General features: G+C 41.4%; 1 protein-coding gene across 4 annotated transcripts in view; it reads left to right on the forward strand.

Moving 5' to 3' along the window:
• carhsp1 (calcium regulated heat stable protein 1) overlaps window positions 1-19,608 on the forward strand; it is a 48,342-nt gene that overhangs the window by 10,286 nt on the left and 18,448 nt on the right. Inside the window, exon 1 of one of the 4 annotated variants that reach the window (XM_036589385.1) lies at window positions 7,125-7,377. The exons of 2 other annotated variants lie outside the window; for them this stretch is intronic. The gene's annotated coding sequence lies outside the window, so the exon portion shown is untranslated. Of the gene's footprint in view, window positions 1-7,124; window positions 7,378-13,452; window positions 13,582-19,608 lie in introns of those variants that run through there. One more of the 4 variants, XM_036589386.1, reaches the window with a different exon arrangement.

Below are 19,608 nucleotides of genomic sequence, written 5' to 3' on the forward strand. Positions count from 1 at the left end.
TTACGGTTTCTTTTTTCTGCTGCTTACTAACATAAGTCTTGTGGAAGGATTGTAAAGAAAGGTTTTAATTAAGAATTAATAATTCTAATTAAGATTTTTCTAGGATTTTTGCCTTTCTCTGTTAGTACGAGCAGTAGATCTTATATTCCTCCATCTTTCCTTGCATTGAGGCCACTTTCCCCATTCAGTCTGTATTTGTAACAAAATAAAACAAAAAATATGAGTCTTTCTGTTTTAATTGACTGTTATTAGAGCTGGAACAGCAGAACACACTTCCGGAAAGCCACTGTAGAAGAAACACAGTGATAAGTGCAACTAATATCTTGTTTACATCATGTTTACATCCTTAATTTCAATTAAGATTAAAACATGGAGAAGAAAAAACAAAACAAAGACATCTTGGCTTTTGCTTAACCTAAATACTCAGACTGGAACATAGAACGTAGATCTGAAGACTGCTTATAGTGTATTAAAAGGTGCTCTGTTTTGATTTGAGGTCTTCACAAGATTATTGCTATATTGACAATAGTCACATTGATGGAATTGTGATAGTAAAAGCAGGAGATCTGTGAATATTATGACCAACCATTTCATTAAAACTATGAAACCCATTTTTAAATCATGCCACATGGTCGATTAGTCATCATGGTTGTGGAAAAAAAAGTTCTATCTATTGATCTATTGATTACTTAATACTGGAAACGCTCTATAATGTTCATATGATCCACACAGTCACTCTGACAGACTGTAGTACACTACAGGAAGTGTAGGGGGCGATATGGCTTCTACTGTTTCATTTAAAAAGCTCTATAATGTTCATATGATCCACACAGTCACTCTGACAGACTGTAATACACTACAGGAAGCGTAGGGGGCGATATGGCTTCTACTGTTTCATTTAAAAAGCTTTATAATGTTCATATGATCCACACAGTCACTCTGACAGACTGTAATACACTACAGGAAGTGTAGGGGGCGATATGGCTTCTACTGTTTCATTTAAAAAGCCTCTATAATGTTCATATGATCCACACAGTCATTCTGACAGACTGTATACACTACAGGAAGTGTAGGGGGCGATATGGCTTTTACTGTTTCATTTAAAAAGCTCTATAATGTCCATATGATCCACACAGTCACTCTGTCAGACTGAAATACACTAGAGCAGAGGTCACTAATAGGCGGACTGTGGTCCAAGTCCGGACCCAGACGCTGTCCTGTGTGGTCCTGGACAACCAATAAACTATGGAGAATTCCTTTATTTCGACAGGGTGGTCCTATTCAAATCGGCATAACATTTTTAGCCTTTACGGTGCGGCTTTATTGGCCCAGGAAACTCACAGACCAATCGCATGCCTTGTGAATTACACATGTGACGCTACTCAGCCAATCAGATCTGTGCATTACGATGAGCACTGAGACTTGAATGAGTGACGCCACACTGCGGAGTGCAAAACTGTGGTTAAAAAATCGCGATTCTTCTGTTAGCTGACTAGCTAGTTAGCTGCTTTCTAACCCCTCTCTAGTCAGCAGACTTTAGTTTATGTTGTTATTATGACAACCACTGTGGACGATTTGGGGAAAAGATCTAATTGCGATTTTTCTGATTAATATTCTTACTGCAAAGTGTGATTATTTTCTATAAATTAATGTTCAGACCTGTTTTATTGGCCTAGAAGACCAGGATATTCACTTTTTCTGGCTTGAGGCTTGAACTCTGAACGTGGTGAGCCAGACTGCCAGTAAATTGTGGTTGTGATGTCACCACACACTAAGGTTTGGTTGGATCTGATTGGTCTAACTCTGTGTTATTAGGTTGAATTTCCCAACTTAAAACTTAAGAAAACGCTCTTGATAATGTATGTAGTTTGTGCGATTTTACAATTGTCTTAAATTGCGATTTCTATATAAAAAACCGATTAATCTTTCAGCCCGAGTGGACATGCGAGGTAATGTGACTGTGGTCTGACCATACAGATCAGATTAGGTCACTTGCAACTTGAGATCTAAACACTCAAGACTGAAGATCGGATTTAAGAAATAAATCTGGTTTGTCTTGCAAAAGATACCTTGAAGTAAAACGATATTTAGATTGTAATACTGTAATCGATCTTGCCTTCATGCTTTATCCTCGTTGGAACGTGCAAAGCCACCACGCTGAGCTCAGATTCATCACTTCGCCTTGAAGGCAGCAGCTTCCTAACGAGGCAGCAGAGGGAGATTTCCTCCTTTTTATTTCATCTTGTCAGCCACACTTCCACCCGAGTCCAGGCCCCCGCCGAGCTGCTAAAAACCCTCCGCCGCTCTCAGGAGGAAATGGCTGTGCCAGTTCTTATTATGTGTTTCCTGCCTCTGGCCATCAGCTGGGATTACCTGTCCTCCAGCCTGCCTGCTCTTCCTCCAAACGCTCTTTGTCTGAAGGCCGTGTGGAAAGTTTTGCACGACCTGTTACCTAACCATGCCAGCGTGACTCTGACATTTCAGAATCGGTCCCCACCCGTTCAGATCCCACGAGGTTGCTCTTTATCCCCTTCCCCCACGCTTGTTAATTCAGTACGGCTTATATTTACCGTTAGATCGGTGGTAGGACTCGTCCTTCACAGTCTAGCTCAGTGATGTGATGGCGCTGGTAGTGATGCACAATGTATGGAAATGTGTATGTTGTATTCTGCCTAAATGGGCTGCTGACAGAACAAAACCTTGTATCTTCAAAATGGTAACTTTACCGGAGAAGGAAAAAACATACTTTACTTTTAATGTAAGTCAATGGAACCAGAGTTTTTTCCTAGTCCTTTTGGGACGTTTCTGTTGGTCCATTCGTCATGAAATTTATGCACAGTGCAAAGGCCAACAGCATTATGTCAAAAACTGAAAAACAACAAAAACGGAGATATGAGGTTTTGTTCCAACAGCAGCGATGAATGAATAGGGATGCATCGATACAGATACTAATATCGGTTATTGGCCTGAAGTCGCTCTGATTTACTCATACTCGAGCTTATAAAAATGCACCGATATTAATATCCGATACCACTTAATACTGTGTGAGGTAAGCATTGTGTTGCTAATAAATGAACAGTTCAAGCTGGCAGTAAACAAGTGTTTGGATTGGCCAGACACAAAGTTGTTGGTCACTTTAAACATCCTGCCCTGCTGTGCGATTTTAGCCCATTTTTAAACACACACAAACACAATCACAACCACTTCCCCAATACAGGTGGAGACACATAGGCTAACAAAAAAAAGGCGAAAGAGTCACCATTTGCTACCAATGTCTATATATGCGACTTGACTAAGGTGTTTGACTAAGATTTTATATATATAATTTTTATAACTATATATACATTTTGTGAAAGTGCAGGTTTGTAACAGTAGATTGAAAAATCCAAACCCATTACTGCTTCATACATTTTACCATACAGTCTACGCACTTTACACACAACACTGAGAGTGAATAGTCGTTGTGCTGGTAGTGGAGCTGTGCACGAGTGTGTTTTCTTCAATCGCTACATTCCCGCCAGTCTAATTATGTGACTCTGGCGCTGCACCTGTGAGGTAATTTGATCTGCAGCCCTTAACTATGTTTTCAGATATGAAAGGAAACTCATTTAACATAAATAATAAAAGTTTGATTTATCATGCAGCCCTAATTAAGACTGAGTTTCGGCTGTTTTTTTGAGTGACGGGGGCAGAAATAAGATCATATCAGAATTTTTATTCCCTTTAACCCCTTAATATTCCAGGCTTATCACATACTAAGGCTTATTATTCAGTAACCTCAGGGACTTCAATGCAAACTAATGGAGCTTAGGTTATGGAAGTGTGTGATAAAATGGGTTTGGCTTGGTAAGGGGTTAACCCGATTTTCATATCAGTTGGGTGGTAATCATGACAGGTGCAGGAAGTGACCTCTTTGGTAGTGGTCATGGTGATATTGAGGTTTACTGTAAAGGTGGGCAAACTGGGTCTGTTATTGAACTCAATGTGGGGTGGAGACAGTCAGTCTTTGCATTATTATGCTGCCAGTAGTACCTGTGTATTCAACTAGTATGAAATATTTGTTGAGCAAACAATACTGGAAGTGATTATATTTACTGTGAGCATATCTGGTTGCTGGTTGTAGACCAGTGAGCAAGGCGTGGACCCAGCAGGCACTTTGAGACAGGGTAAACAGTCTTAACTGATCTGCCCAGCATGTGTGGTAACTTAAGATAGGTCAACAAGATGTAAACAGAGTCATTCAGAGTGGTTTGGTGTGAAACGCTCTGTTCTAGAGAAACTTACAGAGTCAGAATTGTTCACAGTGGTGGTGATAGGAACCAGACGTCCACCTCTAAAAGCTCCCTCACAGAAAGTTACTACATGAAATGGTTATTAATACACTGCCTGCTATCAGAGACACTGTTTTACGTTAGGTTTGAGAAGATTTTGGCCCGTTTTTTTTTAAATCCGTTCATGGTGGAACGGTACATGTAGGAAAAAAGTTCCTAACGTTGTTTTCAGAGCTACCACAACTTTACCATCATCAGTTTTCCATATAAAAACTTACAAGACACATGTATCACATATCTTCAAATCACACATTTTCACTGGTGGTTTTGGATTGTAGATAAAATAGCTATATTTGCTCTATTTGCTTTTTACAGGACTACATCACCAGTGTGACTTATGCTGCTCCAAGGCCGGTTTAGATGGCAATTATAGATCGTAAATACCTATTAGACCAGTGGTCACCAACCCTCCTCCTCGAGATCTACTTCCCTGAAGAGTTATATTCCAACCTGCTACCTGCGTCTACAGGCTCCCGCCCCTTTACCTATTACTGATGCGTCTGTTCCAGCAAGTCAAGGAACATCTGAAGAAGTTTATTGGCTTAAGCAAGGTGGTTGGAACTGCACTCTGCAGGGAGGTAGATCTCCAGGACCAGGGTTGGTCATCAGGTACCAGGAATATAATGCAAGTGCTACTCCAGTAAACACAGTGGCTGCGGTGACCACTTTACTTTCTATTAGGGCTGGGCGATAACACGATAACGATAATTATCACGATATAGCTTTCCTTGATAGAAATATAAGAAATGTTCGATATAATAGAGCATTCTCACACCTCCACGTTCCAGCGACACTACTCTGCTGTCGGCACAAGAGGGCGCACTTCTGAGTTTTTCGACATGATTGGGGGGTCAAGGAGTGAAATGAGTTGCTACATATACTTTAGCAACGTCTGAAACGTGGAGTGGTCAGCGATCTGTTCTCCTGTGACCAAGTGTGAGTGACGAGATCAGTGGCGTAACTACAACGAACCTACAGCGAACTCACTTCTATTCTAAAGTCCTAACCATAGATATACGTCTGCTCCACACAACTACAGTCATATTTTAGTATCAGTGCATTCCCAAGCAACAAAAGTGAAAGAGCGCTGCACTGATTTAAACGAAAAAAACTGAGGATGCTGTATGTGAGGCATTGGAGAGCGGGAGAACACTATCTTGCCAGGCTAGCTGTTTTTAGCCGCTGGCTAACTTGAAGCAGCGCTCTGTCCCTCGCACAGCACGGCGAATTGATGATACTGTAGATCAAACAAGACAAAAAAGCAGCAATTTCAGTTTAAACGTGCCTAAAAGGAGGACTCTGTTTGTCTGGAGTTAGAGATTTACACTGCACGCAATCAAGAAGCAAGCAAAGTTTATTTATATAGCGCTTTTTACAACAGGTGTTGTCACAAAGCAGCTTTACAGAAAAATCCGGCTCTGAGCCCCCATGAGCGTCGCCAGTGGCGACAGCGGCAAGGAAAAACTCCCTAAGAGCAAGAGGAAGAAACCTTGAGAGGAACCAAGACTCAGAAGGGGAGTATAAAGTATTACCGTACAAAACGGGGAAAACAGGTGGAGCAGTGGTTCATTTGATTAGTTTTAGTTTATGCAGCAGCATCATCGGGAGGGTCAGTTCATGAGGGTGAGGCTTGCACAGTGTTGTACAGCATGAAGTTCAGTGGTGTTCAAGCTGGTTCAGAAGGCTGGAGAGCAGTGGGCACCCGATCAAGGCAGAAGAAGCAACAGCATCAGACGCACAGGATGGGCAGCTGTTCAACTCGGCGTGTCAACTCGACACTGCAGTTAATGCTTTTACACAGCGAGCATCTTATTGCGGTTCTCCCCTCAAACTACTGTGATAGAATAGAGGAATCCAGTCGTCTGCTGGCTGTCTGAAAACTGTGATATGCTCTGACATGGATGTGGTAGGAGTGATGGCAGTAAGGCGCTGTGATCCATTGCTGACCTACTGAGCCAGCTAATGTTTGCTGTTTGTATTAAGCTGACATTGAGAAACTAAACAGCTTGGCACTTGTAACCGGATAGCCGAGCGCTCGTCACCAGACAGCTAAAAATAATCTGTTTTTCATTTCTTCAATTACGAATTTTACAAAAATTGCAGCCGTGCTTTTCCAGCTGGTAAAAACAGCCAACCGGAAACTTTCTCCCACTGTCCCCTGACAGATTTGTGAAGTGTTCCTCTGTTTGATGAGTTTGTCATGTTCTGACCATAACAGCGATTAACCACTCGGGAGCAAAAACCAGCCTTCAAACATGAAAGAAATAATAATTTGACGTTTATCGCGATATGTATCGATATCGACTGATATGAATTTTTTTATCGTGATAACATTTTTGGCCATATCGTCCAGCTCTACCTTCTACAAGTTTATGTAGTACAATTTCTTTTTTCCTTCTCTGAAAATCAAGCTGCTTGACTCTTCCTCATGTTTCACACGACTGGCTGTCTGTCATAATCGTTCAATTTCATGTTCACAAGAATTAAACTTGGCTTTGTAAACCTGGGTTAATGGGAAAGTTTCCCTGGTGCACAACAGTTTTCCGTTTGTTAGGTTTTGTGAAGCTGAAGCTTAGTCATAAACCTGGTCTGATGAACCAGCTTTGTGAGACAGGCCTTAGCTGACCCCTGTATCTGTTTATTAGGTTTTGTAAGTGTACAGTCCAGTCTGTTAAACGAGCATTCAGATTTGATTGGCTTATGCCTGGAGGAGCAGTGCTGCTGCTGCGCGTTTGCCCGAGGGTGCTTTAACCTTGTGAGAACACTCCTAGCATTCATTCAGCTCCTTTCAGCCGGCTTGTAAAATGAAACAGCTCGCCGAGCTGAGTCACAGGTGGCCTTGCACCTTCCAGTTGCAGGTTCCGGCGCAGTGTGCATGTCTCTGCATGGAGCTGAGGTGTACGTGTGTCAGCCCTCAGAGACCTCCGGTGTTTACTGTTTACCGTGTGCGGCTTTGTTTACCCAGCGCTGCTCGGTTCGGACTCCTCATCGCTGCAGTTGTGCAGGTCAAATCCGTTTAGCTCGGCCTCCCTGTGGACCACAGCAGGCAAGTTTTATCAAGTAACGATTTTAACTGTGTTGCTCAGGTGTGAGAACAGATTTCTGTAATTTGGAGTCCAGTATTGAGCACAGGGTGAGCTTATATGGCAAAAATATAGTTTTTGGACATTTTTGGATGCATATAGTATTTTGTTATTCTGAGGGTTGATAAGTTGGAAGACACAGTGGACCAGTAGTGCCACATTTTTTAAAAATGCTGCCAGGAGCAGTTCTAATTAGGGCTGATTTAGTGAATTGTGATTTTTCTGACCATTATGGTTCCTGCAATTTAAATGACTGTGTTATTCTCTGTAAATTAAAGTTCAGGCCTGTTATTTTGGAAGAAGAGCAGAATATCCAGTTGGTTGGCTCGAGCACTAAATTTAGAGTTCCAGACTGCCAGTAGGTTAGCAGGTTAAACTTTCCTACTTGAAATTTAAGACAGCATTGTTGATACTATAGGCTGTGCTTAAAATTGCATCTCTTGCAGTTTGGACATTGCACTATTTCAGATTGCAATTCCAATATAAATGCAGTCAATCTCTCAGCTCTAAAACCCACCAATCTGGAAATATGGAATGTGGGAGATCTGATGTTTTCATAAATAGTAGTCATAATAAATACATCATCCAGTAACACTCATCTGATGCTGTTGTTTTTCTAAGCCTCATGTGTCAAACACAAGGCCCGCGGGCCAGATCAGGCCCGCCACACAATCCTATCCGGCCCGCAAAAATATTTTTATTTTCTATTAATATTAGCCTGTTTCACAACGCGCTGCACTACAGTCCCCAGCATGCACTGCAACGTAATGTGCTCTGACTCTCCCACCCCAGCAATAGTCTATGGGACAGTGGTTACACCTCAGTTCTACACAATTCTACACAATTCCACACCAGTAATATCACCAAAATGCATTTCAGCTGCAGTTGAACAAATAAACACTTAACGTCAGTTCAGCAGCTCAGAAACTGAGCCCAAGTCTTAACGAGCTTGCAGCAAAGAAAGGAGGCCGACATTTAAATTACGAATATTTCAAGGTCTACTAAAAGTGCCTGTATTTTACTGTTGAAGTTTTTGCATATTTTGAATAAACAGTGGCCAGTTCGGGTTACAGCACAACATTAATTAAAAATGAAATATAAACGTTTTTTTCTCTGGCCGACAGATTTGATGAGAATTTTTTAATAAGGCCCTTTTACCGGTTGGGTTTGACACTCCTGTTCTAAACCGTTATCTGACGATTCTGATGTCATTGTGCATCTCTACTGTGTACAATTTTTTTTTTTTTTCCTGGACTCCAGACAAGCAGGACCAATTACACTCTCTTGGATTACCAGCATCCCTGTGATCCAAACTCTTCTGACAAAACCTTAACAAGCTACGCCACTTGGGAGCCTCTCCTAAACCCTTTTTCTGATAAAATAATGGTCTCTGTTCTTTAAATATCCCATATCTTACATTTTCCACTTAAAGTTTTTGTGAGTTTATGTACCAGTAATTCATTGTTACATGGCCTTTCTTTATCCCTACAATGAAACAGACTGTTTTTGTTACTGTGCCCTTAAATATAACGTATATAACGTAAATGAGCTCTGTCCTGATTGGCTGCGCTTTGGTCAAAAACACCCTTTATAACTTCAGTGTGAGTGGGTGGGGCTAAACCGCTGTAGGCCGAGTGTGCAGATATGTAAATGCATTGGGTTTTGTGACCTCACAAAGGGGGTGAATTCAAAACAGGATGTTTTTACACTTTCGTTTTCATATATGCAATATATTGACTATAACATACTTTGATTGGGCAGTCGTGGGCTGGAGGTTAGGGGACCAGCCTTGTGACCGGAAGGTCGCTGGTTTGATCCCCTGAGCCTGAAGTGCCCTTGAGCAAGGCACCTAACCCCCAACTGCTCCCAGGGCGCCGTGGATAGGGCTGCCCACCGCTCCGGGCAAGTGCGCTCACTGCCCCCTAGTGTGTGTGCATTCACTAGTGTGTATGTGGGGTCACTGCAGGGATGGGTCAAATGCAGAGGTGAAATTTTAATCTTTTAATCTTGATCTTAATGATGTGAACAGTATGTTCCGAATCTTTGTTTACTACAACAAACACATTTCAAAAAGTGAAGAACATGAGTTTTTCTATGACTTTGGCCCTTTAGGTACTAACAGTATATACTTAGAACAGTTTATCATGATATAATTGTCATAATAATGATGATATATTGTCATATCGTCCACCCCTGACAGAGGTTACCTGCGCTGGCCAGGGCAGACCTCATTATTTTGGTTTTCCCCCTTTGTATCCGCCATCTGTTCAGGTGTTTTCTGCTCTCCTAACATAAACAAAGGCAAATCAACAGCTGTCCATCGTCCAGCTCCAACCAGCAATCTCTGCAGCAGCTGAGGCTTTCGAACAGTGCTGCTGCACCCAAACTGCTGAAATGCACCGTAGGTGTATTAGTAATAGACGATTTGGGCGTATTTAGTGTCCGTGTTCTGTTTATCGCAGCACATCGTCCTCTCTGCTGTGTCCTGGTTGACAGCTGTGCTGTTGCCTGCCAGCTCACAGCTCATATACAGCTCCAATTCCGCTCCCTCGGCTTTCTATCCTCATTTTCTCCCTGCTTATTAACAACCGTATTGTTTCTGTCCCTGTTCCTGCTCTCCGGCATGGGCCCTCTGGGAAATCCCACGTCTTTCTCATAGGAAACCCCACCTTCCCCAAACAAACACACACATTTGTGTTTAAACATTGTATTAACACATTTTTCTTAAAGGTTTCTTTAGTAAGGAAAATGGTTCCTTTATAGAAGCATGAACGCGTCATGAAAGGGTTCTTCAGATTGATGGAGAATGTGCTGTAGATGGCTCTATATAGAACCTTTTCGAAAAGGGTTCTATGTAGCATCAAAAAGGGTTCTTCTATTGTAACAAGCATGACATTGTAACAGTAGATGAGCCCTTTTTGATGCTATATGGAACCATTTTCAAAAAGATTATATATAGAAACATATACAGCTCATTCTGCGTCAATCTGAAGAACCCTTTCATGATGCAAAGAACCTTTTAATTATGTAAAGGATTCTTTGAGTGTTCGTGGCTCTATATAGAACCATTTTCTTTATTAAAGAAACCTTGACGAACAGTCTTTTCTAAGCTTGTGTGAGATAATAATATGTCTAATAATATGTCCCAAAAGGATAATATATAAGTAAGTATTTTGAATACTGTGCAAAGTCAAAGAAAACCCAGCAGTGAATTAATTTCCAGTCAAAACAACTATTAAGTACAAGTAATTTTCCAGGAGATACTTATGAGGAGATTAGATACACAACAGTCCTCTTCCATCAGGAAGGAGGAAAGCTGTCAAAGGAAAACTGTGTTTACGAAACTGGAGTTAAAAAAATGACTGAAAGCTACAGAGAAAACGAGCCTCCTAACAACCACCTGGAAGACCTGGTAGACACCAAAACTGCCCCCATCAGATAAACAGCACTTAAAGCTTTCATCTCTGAGAGAGAGGAGAAAATCAAGCTGCTTCAGATCTGAAAACATCCACAGGTGTTTCTGTCCATCCTTCCACTGTGAGAAGACGACTCAGCGCTGTGGGTCTGAAAGGATGTGTAGCTGATCAAGAAGAACCTCACTGAGAAAAGGAGACGGACACATCAAACAAGCTGAACGATGGACTGACCACCCCAGAGTCCAGACCTCAACACCACTGAATGTGTTTGATTACTTCAGAAAATGATCAAGCAGCTTCTAAGACTGAACTTTGGAGGTGTGTCTGCAGATTCTTTGAGGAGCTGAAAGTGAGTCTCCTGAAAAGATTCAAGCTGTAATGAAGGTGAAGAGAGACTCACTAAACACTGAAAAATATGACATTATATTGAATTTTATGTTAAATGTGTTTTCTGCTTTTACTCTTTTAGTTTTTAAAATAAACCATTTAGTAAAGAGCATTTTACAAAGTCAGGACCACACTGTAGGTTAGCCTTGTTTTTATCACGTTTCCAGACAAATTCAAAGCGATATGATACTGAAAATATGTGAAAACAAACCACACCCACACATAAACATGCTGATAGACTCGGCACGCTGTGTAGAGCGGTAGTTTTGTAGTTACATGTCTGATTGTTATTTTAGCCACCAAACCAGGTTCAGATTAAATCTCCATATGCCTTCCACCCACACCTGCTTTCTGTTTCAGTGCCCCGTAACTCCTCCTGCACTCGCTCTACCCTCTTCAGGCCTGTCCCCTGAGGTGCTGTTGTTTCTAGTCTGATGAAACTCTTGTGCTTCTGGTTTACAAGCTTGACTCCTGATTTTGCAGATTGCAACAATCTGAGCGAATGCAAAGTGTTACGAACGTTCCTCCCCATCATCGTTTGCACCGATGATTATAACTGACCAGTGCTAAAGTAATAAGTGGCTTTCTTTTTAATTTGGCTCAGAAAAATAATACTTTTCTAGAGCTTATGTTTACATGTGCATCATTGTTTGTGTAGTCGGGCCGTCACATAGAATAGCAATTATATCAGTAACCTACTAGTTAATTTGACAATTAATTAACTAAGAAGATTTTTTTAAAAAGACCAAACAATTATAATGAACTTAACCGCTTATTCTCCAGGGTATATTTCGGTTTTTCCATCTGAAATTACATGCCCAAATCGTAAGGCAAATTATTCAGTAACTGCATGAAATAAATGTTTTTTTTTTTGTAAAAGCTCCCCTCAAATTAACAAAAAATGTGTTTTATGATCACACATATTGCTATATGCTTGCAATTTACTGCTGAAAGCCAAAAATCTTAGACGCTCTTGGTATTTTTTCATAAAAATAATTTTTACAGAGCAGATCACTGAAGAGACGCCATCTGTTTACAGTTTATAGCTCAGATTTGTGGAAAAATAGTTCGACTTTCAGTAGGAAAAAAATGTGAGTTCAGCTTCTTTTATTGTAAAGTTTTAAAACTACATTACGCATCTATTTGACTGGAAAGAAGACAGTTACAGCTCTCATACGACCCCCACCTTTAGAATGTAGCTTATGAAATATGAATAATGAAGTAAAGAATATGACGAATATTAACCATGTTTAGTTATAAAGTGGATAAACAAGAAGCATTTAATAAGACTTTATTACGATAAAATGTATTAAAACGTGCGTTATCATCATGCAAACTGCCTACCAGTCACAAAAGATTGGTTGAGATTGTATAGTAGTTGGGCAAAACTCAAAGACCACCCTCTATGTATTTATTTTACACTCAAGACAGGCTTTAAGTACAAGTTATTCACTTTTCAGCTCAGAACAGAAATGACACCCAAACTTCACCAACTACACGTATTTGTTTCCACTCTTTACCTTTGTACATTTATTTTTATTTTTATTTGATTAATCAGGAGACTCACTTTCAGCTCCTCAAAGAATCTGCAGACACACCTCCAAAGTTCAGTCTTAGAAGCTGGTTGATCATTTTCTGAAGTAATCAAACCCATTCAGTGGTGTTGAGGTCTGGACTCTGGGGTGGTCAGTCCATCGTTCAGCTTCTTTGTTTGGTGTGTCCGTCTCCTTTTCTCAGTGAGGTTCTTCTTGATCAGCTACACATCCTTTCAGACCCACAGCGCTGAGTCGTCTTCTCACAGTGGAAGGATGGACAGAAACACCTGTGGATGTTTTCAGATCTGATCAGCTTGATTTTCTCCTCTCTCTCAGAGATGAAAGCTTCAAGTGCTGTTTATCTGATGGGGGCAGTTTTGTTGTCTCCCAGCTCTTCCAGGTGGTTGTTAGGAGGCCAACTTTCTACCTATATATGACAGTAATGACTGTTTTGCCTGGACATTAAGTATAGAATAGTGGTCTCTGATTTTACTGATTTTTTTGCACAGTTCTGTGTATTGTAATAAATTATTTTAATGAATGAAGTTCAGTCAAGAAATTGTGACGGGCCTACATGTCTTTTGTCAATGCACACATCTGACCCTGCCTGTCGATCAGTAGGTGTTTGAGCGCTCCTGTTGCTCTCTGTACGTTGTTATGTAGAAGGAGGAAGGGAAGGGAGGTAAAACCATTTCCTGTTGTGTTCTGTGCTGCCATCGCACTATATTAGGACCAGAGTGCCCTCAGCTTGTTCGAACGGAAGATCAGCGAACAGTGTGAAGTCATTTTGTGAGCTGTGGTCATGAAGAAGTGTTCTGTGGTCACTGTGGTAAGATAATTGTGAGGAAAAAGTCTTTAGTCATCTCCTCCTTGTTTTTCTTATTTTTTTTGTCTAGGTGCCTCATTGCTCCTGCTACCTTGCAGCTCGTAGCAGCATGCAGTGTGGCAGAGCCCCTCTGTTTGCGGTGCTGATTTCATTGTGATGTAGTGTTCCTATTGTGGTGGGCTAGGACTCGCCAAGCCGGCAGAATTATTTGCTTATGTAGGCAGACTTTTCAGCAGCAAACTGCTATTGGAGGTGGTGGGGAATGGAAAATTCCATCATGGCAGTAGCTGCCCGTTCCCCAGGGGTCTAAATGCCACTCTTGGGGGGGGGTTTAGGTCTCACTTGGATTAGCTGTGAATTGAGTTTGTGAGATCGGCTTTCAAAATATTGGACGAGATTGTCATGATTATCATGTGAATCCCTCTCCACCTTTATATCTGAGCATTTCCAGAGGAAGAGTGATGAATTTGGCACTATGCGAAACAGCCACTGTGTTGACAGCCCTGATTAGGAGGTGTTGTGTGTGTGCACTGCGTGGCATAGCTGAACATAGTTTGAAAGCTGTTTGGGAGATAAATAGCCTACTAGTGTTCCAGCAAGGGCGACCTGGGCACAACCTAATGCTGGGTAAAATGTTCTATAGTTATTTAATATAGTAAAACAGCTTCCAGCTAAATGTGCTTGTAGTCATGTTCTCCTATTCCAATACACTCTCAGAAAAAAAGGTAATAAGCTGTCACTGGGGTGGGACCCTCAAGGCTCCATCTCAGTACCTTTAGTCAGGGAACATAACTGAACCATAATCCACTGAAATGATATGTTCTAAGCTGTACTGACTCCACACATCCCCGTCTCGTCTCCAGGCTTTTATTTTACTGTTCTGTTTTAAAACATTCGGTTATGAAAAGGTCCAAATACGAACTTTTCACCTGGAAAAACTTATTTAAGGTTCACAATCAGACCTTAAAACCACTGTTGGAGCTTTGAGGGAACATTTACACTGTTTGTACCTTGATGAACAAAAATGTACCTGATTAGAGCCTTTATTACTAATGCTGTAGCAATTTTCACAGCAGTTCGACAGATATTTCTTCAGCTTTACGCTGTTTTTGTACCATAAAAATGGTTATATGGCCAAGTATAATATCATAATACTTCGGGAGGTTTTTTTACAATACACTTAGCCCCAATCCTATTGCTTGTTTTCACCCCTACCCCTTGTTTTTGAGTGTCACCTTGCCTTTGGAACTGAGTTACAGGGTAGTGGTTGAGATCTTCCCTCTGAAATGGGACCCTCAAATAAAAAGAGCATCACTTCATTAACAGCTACCAGCGCTGCTCTGTAGGCGACCCTGCCAGTCTGCAGTGACAGCAGAGGAGGGTAAAGTTCGGCTCCTCACTGCTGGGCTTTAGTTACATTTAGGGCATCATATGCCTTCAAAGAGGGGGGCAATTATTTATTATCACCCACCCCTAATTCTTCAGTGATATGAAGCTGAAAGTCAGATATTCGCCAGCTTCTGGTTTGAAATCTAGCAAGCTATCTACCGAGACTGAGCATATTACTAGTGATTTCTTATGCTTGTTATGAAGAAAACGACCAAAATACATTGAAATGTCATTAAACTAAGATAATACAATAATGCACTCTGACAAACCTCCGTTTGGAGGGCCATGCAGCCCTATCACTTCACCCTACCCCTCTACTGCAGCAAAAATTGGGACGCCCGACCCCTAGACGTGAATGCGCCAAACGGAGGGGTAAGGGCTAAGTGGTAGGGGCGAGGGGCGAAATGGGATTGGGCCTGAGTGTCACGATATTTATTTTTTCTAACATCTGAGAAGTTAAACAGGCAAAGTAGTGCTAAATTTTAAAAATGCTATCAAAAATTGTGAATCCATACAGTATTTCACACACTGTGCTGCACTAAATCCACATAACCAGGACCAATTAACACAGTACAGTTGGACAGTGAGTTTTAAGTACTGCCAATGTCCACGATATGTTCAGAAAAGCATATTGTGACACATTGAGATGTAACTTATCATGATAACTCTGGTCATAAGTACTTTTAGCTCTTGGTAGCTGTAATATAGCACTGTTTAGAAGCAGCTGAATAACCCGTAGTGAGGTCCAGCCAGACTAAAGTACTGTCTTCTCACACACTGAGGTTAGATTGGCACCTGTTACAGCTAAAACCCCCAAAGTAAACACTGAGCAAACCTCATATGCCTAAAACTCCAGATGTCTTTCAAGTGGAAATCTGGAGCCAGGATATTTTAGGGCTGAATCATGTCAAAAAAGTCACATGTATACTTTTTTGTGATAAATTTTGAGAGGTCAAAAACAGAGAGTGAACAGTTGTTAAATGTTTTTTTTTTTGTTTTTTTTTTATTTTTACCCCATTTTTCTCCCCAATTTAGTCGTAGCCAATTCCACCCTGCTAGTTAGGACTCCCCCAATCACACGATGCTATCAACGCTAGGAGGGCGAAGGCTACACAGGCTTCCTCCGAGACCTGTGAAGCCAACCACCGCTTCTTTTCGAGCTGCCGCTCACGCAACGTCACTGGACAGCTGAACGCGCTCGGAGGAAAGCGCCAACCGCCAGATCTGCTGCGTCAGCTAACAGACGCCTGCGCTGACTGGCATCGCGCTGAGTGAGTGATGGGGGGAGAAGGAGGGGCCGTCCCACCCACCCAGAGAGGGCGAGGCCAATTGTGCTCTCTCGGACTCCCGGCTACGGACGGCTGCAGCATCACCAGGGATCGAACTCGCGATCTCCTGATGACCGGGACAACGCTTAGACGGTTGCGCCACTCGGGAGCCCAGTTGTTAAATGTTTTATTGTGTGCTCTGAGCGTTCTGACCAAACACAGAAATTCTTTGGGTGTTTGGATGAATCGAGGCATTTTAATGCAGGCCAGTCTTATGCTAGCCGTACGCTAGAAGACTTTGAAAAGACTTTTGAAAGACTAAAGTCTGACTCCCTCTCTCATCTAAAGACAATGTCGTAGTTTTTAATCACAGACTAGAATTTTGCAAAGACTGGGAATCTTGCGGTGTCACTTTTTGCAAGACTGCAACTAGATTTTTGAGATTATTTCCCATCATGCACCTGGTGGAAATTTACAAGCAGATAAACAGTTTTCCTTCCACTCTGTAGGGGTACAGATGGGAAGATACGCTGGCTGGGCGTGTAAAGATCTGAGGCTCAGAGCTGTTCAGTGTAGAACTGTACACTCTGGCAGATCATCACCCAGAATTTCAGTTAACCTGTAAAATGTGCAGCTACTTTTTTAAATTTGACAAAGATTTACACGTCAACAAAACATGCAGCGATTCAGCATCGCTGATTGGGTGTTATTAACTAAACCATAAAAAACTAACAAAATAAGAAACCACTGTAACAGGAACCGTCACTGTTACTCAGTGAACCTGAAATATTATAACAGCCAGTTTACATTTTAAGTGAATATGATTGCTGTTTTTCTCTCTCTCTCTCTCTCCCTCTCTCTCTCTCTCTCTCGCGCATGCACGCCCCTGGCACTTCACTATTTGCGTGATCCAAGACTTAAAACTTAAGTGATAATATTAAACATGGTTGATTTTGTCGCAGCGTCAAGACAAGAAAAAGACTGACCCAAGACCGCCGTCCTAACCACCTCACACTAAACGATCACGATTACGCGAGTGCGACGCAACTCTTGCAAAACTCTCATGATTTTATTCTGACATTGGAAATTTGTCTGCGACAGTGAAATCGCTCGAAAAGTCGCTTGGTGTGAGGCCGGCATTAGGTATATCACAGTTGTAGGATGCTGCAATATAATGGTGACATAGGTTTCTGTTCTCACGCAGCTTTAACCAGAATATTTAGCTAAATTCTTAAGTCCCTCTCTAAACATACTGTTTCCATCGCTGTAGTGACAGTTAGCCAGTTAACTCCATTTGGCAATAGTTTTTGCAAGTGTTTTTAATTCCGAACATTTCGAACTTCTCAATATTTGTTTCAAAAACAGAAATATGTCACTATTACTCTCCAGCTTTCTTGCGAAAGACTTTTGGGGTTTTAGACTGTATATAAGCAGGCCTGTAGGTGATAGACAGTTCTCAGTAAACTGATTTCAGTGTTGACTCCATCGCCCGGCTGAGATCACGTCTGACAGAGGAGAGGCAGAGAAATGCCCATCGCTGCCTCTCTCAGGCCGTGGACAATGACTGTGGCATAATTAGGCCAGGCTTTTACTGCTGTTTATGGGCCCGACTGCATGCAAGCCCTTTATTCAGAGCCTGACAGCGCAAAGCTGTAATTGGGGTGAATGATGTAATCCATCTAAAGGTACAAAGAGAGCCATTCTCATATGGCGTCCAGGGGGAGACTTTAGGCCAGCGTTGCCATGGCATAGAGGCCCTGGGAGTCTCCGTAAAGCTTTTGTGAGTTCTTGGGGTCCAACTGAAATATCGTATTACATACACACCTTCATATTCACAGTGCACTCCAAAATTATTAGTCAAATTGAGCCAAAAAATAGTTTATTATGCTGAAAATATGGTAGAAGTCTGAGATTTGTATTAAACACACTCTCTTCCAGTGAACTTTGTTATTCGTGAGGGCTCTGTGTTTTCCAAACTGTGTTCTCTCTTTGTAATTTTAATGAATATTCCTGTTCAGCTAAACAGTGTTTTACACTGTCTGTATTCTGCATTATCTATGCTTATTTTTGGCAGATCAGTATAAAGTTATGACAAAACTCATATCTTTGGAAGAACTGTCCGCTACTAATTAGGGGTGTAAATCACAATTTTCATCACAATGTGGTCCTACATTGAGTCTTTCAGCCAACGATCTGATGATTTTAATACCAGTTTCGATCAAATTTGCCGTGGTACACCGTGATGCGGTTTGACCCACTGGCTTAATCACCATTTCAGGTGAGCTGACGTTGGTTTATTACCTCAGTGTCTTAATTCAGACTTACAGATGGCAAAGCTCTTGTCTGTCTGTTAGCTATTTTTTCTAAAACCAAAATGTTTCCACACTCTTGATTAGTTACCAACAGGAAACTGTAAAACTTGCCTTGGCTACTTCTGCTCGTAGGACTGGTAGATTGCTGCCTCATTGTTAGGCTCGTTAATGTGAACACAAGCACGCAGGTGAGGCTTTATTTGACGGACCGCAACAAGCTCACACTGCATGCTGCCCCCTACAGTGTAGGAGCTTACAGGGAGGAGTCATGTGGATAATGTTGGAACAGGTGTGAAAATAAAATTAACACGCCTGCCTTAATGTTTATGCATCACATTGATGACACCGGATTGTTTGCTTATTTGATTGATGCATCGATACGGATCGTTGGATTGTTACATCCCTGCTACTAATTACAATATGCCTTGACCACAGTGCTGGTGTACAGCTAGAGACTGGTTAGTAAGACAAAACAATGCAAAAAAGGGACCAAAAATAATGTAGTGTTGTAGGCTTACCTTTTTTAGGTGACAGCTAAGACTGAATCATTTGGGAAAAATATATAATTGCAATTTTTCTGACTAATGTTGCAACGATTTTTTTTTATTGCAACAATTGCAAAAAATGTTTATAAATTAAGGTTCAGGCCTGTTTTTGGCCAGGAAGTTCAGATTATCCACCTTTTCTGGCTTGAGGCTGAATACAGTGTGCCAGACAGCCGGTAAGTTATGGTTGTGATGTCACAACACATTGGGGTTTTGGTTGGATCTGGATGGATTTGGTTGGATCTGATTGTTCTAACTCGTCTACAGGCAGTCCACAAGTTTGGTGTTATTAGGTTACATTTCCCCACTTACAACTTTAGACAACATTTTTGGTAATGTAGGCTTTAATTTGGTAGTTAATCGGTTTGAGTAAATAAATGTTAAAAAAGTAAAAATTCTCTAAATCCTGCTTCTTAAATTTGAATACTTTCTGGTTTCTTTGCTCCTCTGTGACACCAAACTTGAATATCTTTGGGGTGTGAACAAGAAAAGACATTTGAGGATGTCATCTTGGGC

This window comes from Colossoma macropomum, unplaced genomic scaffold (assembly GCF_904425465.1).
Source record: "Colossoma macropomum unplaced genomic scaffold, Colossoma_macropomum, whole genome shotgun sequence".
NCBI lineage: Eukaryota > Metazoa > Chordata > Actinopteri > Characiformes > Serrasalmidae > Colossoma > Colossoma macropomum.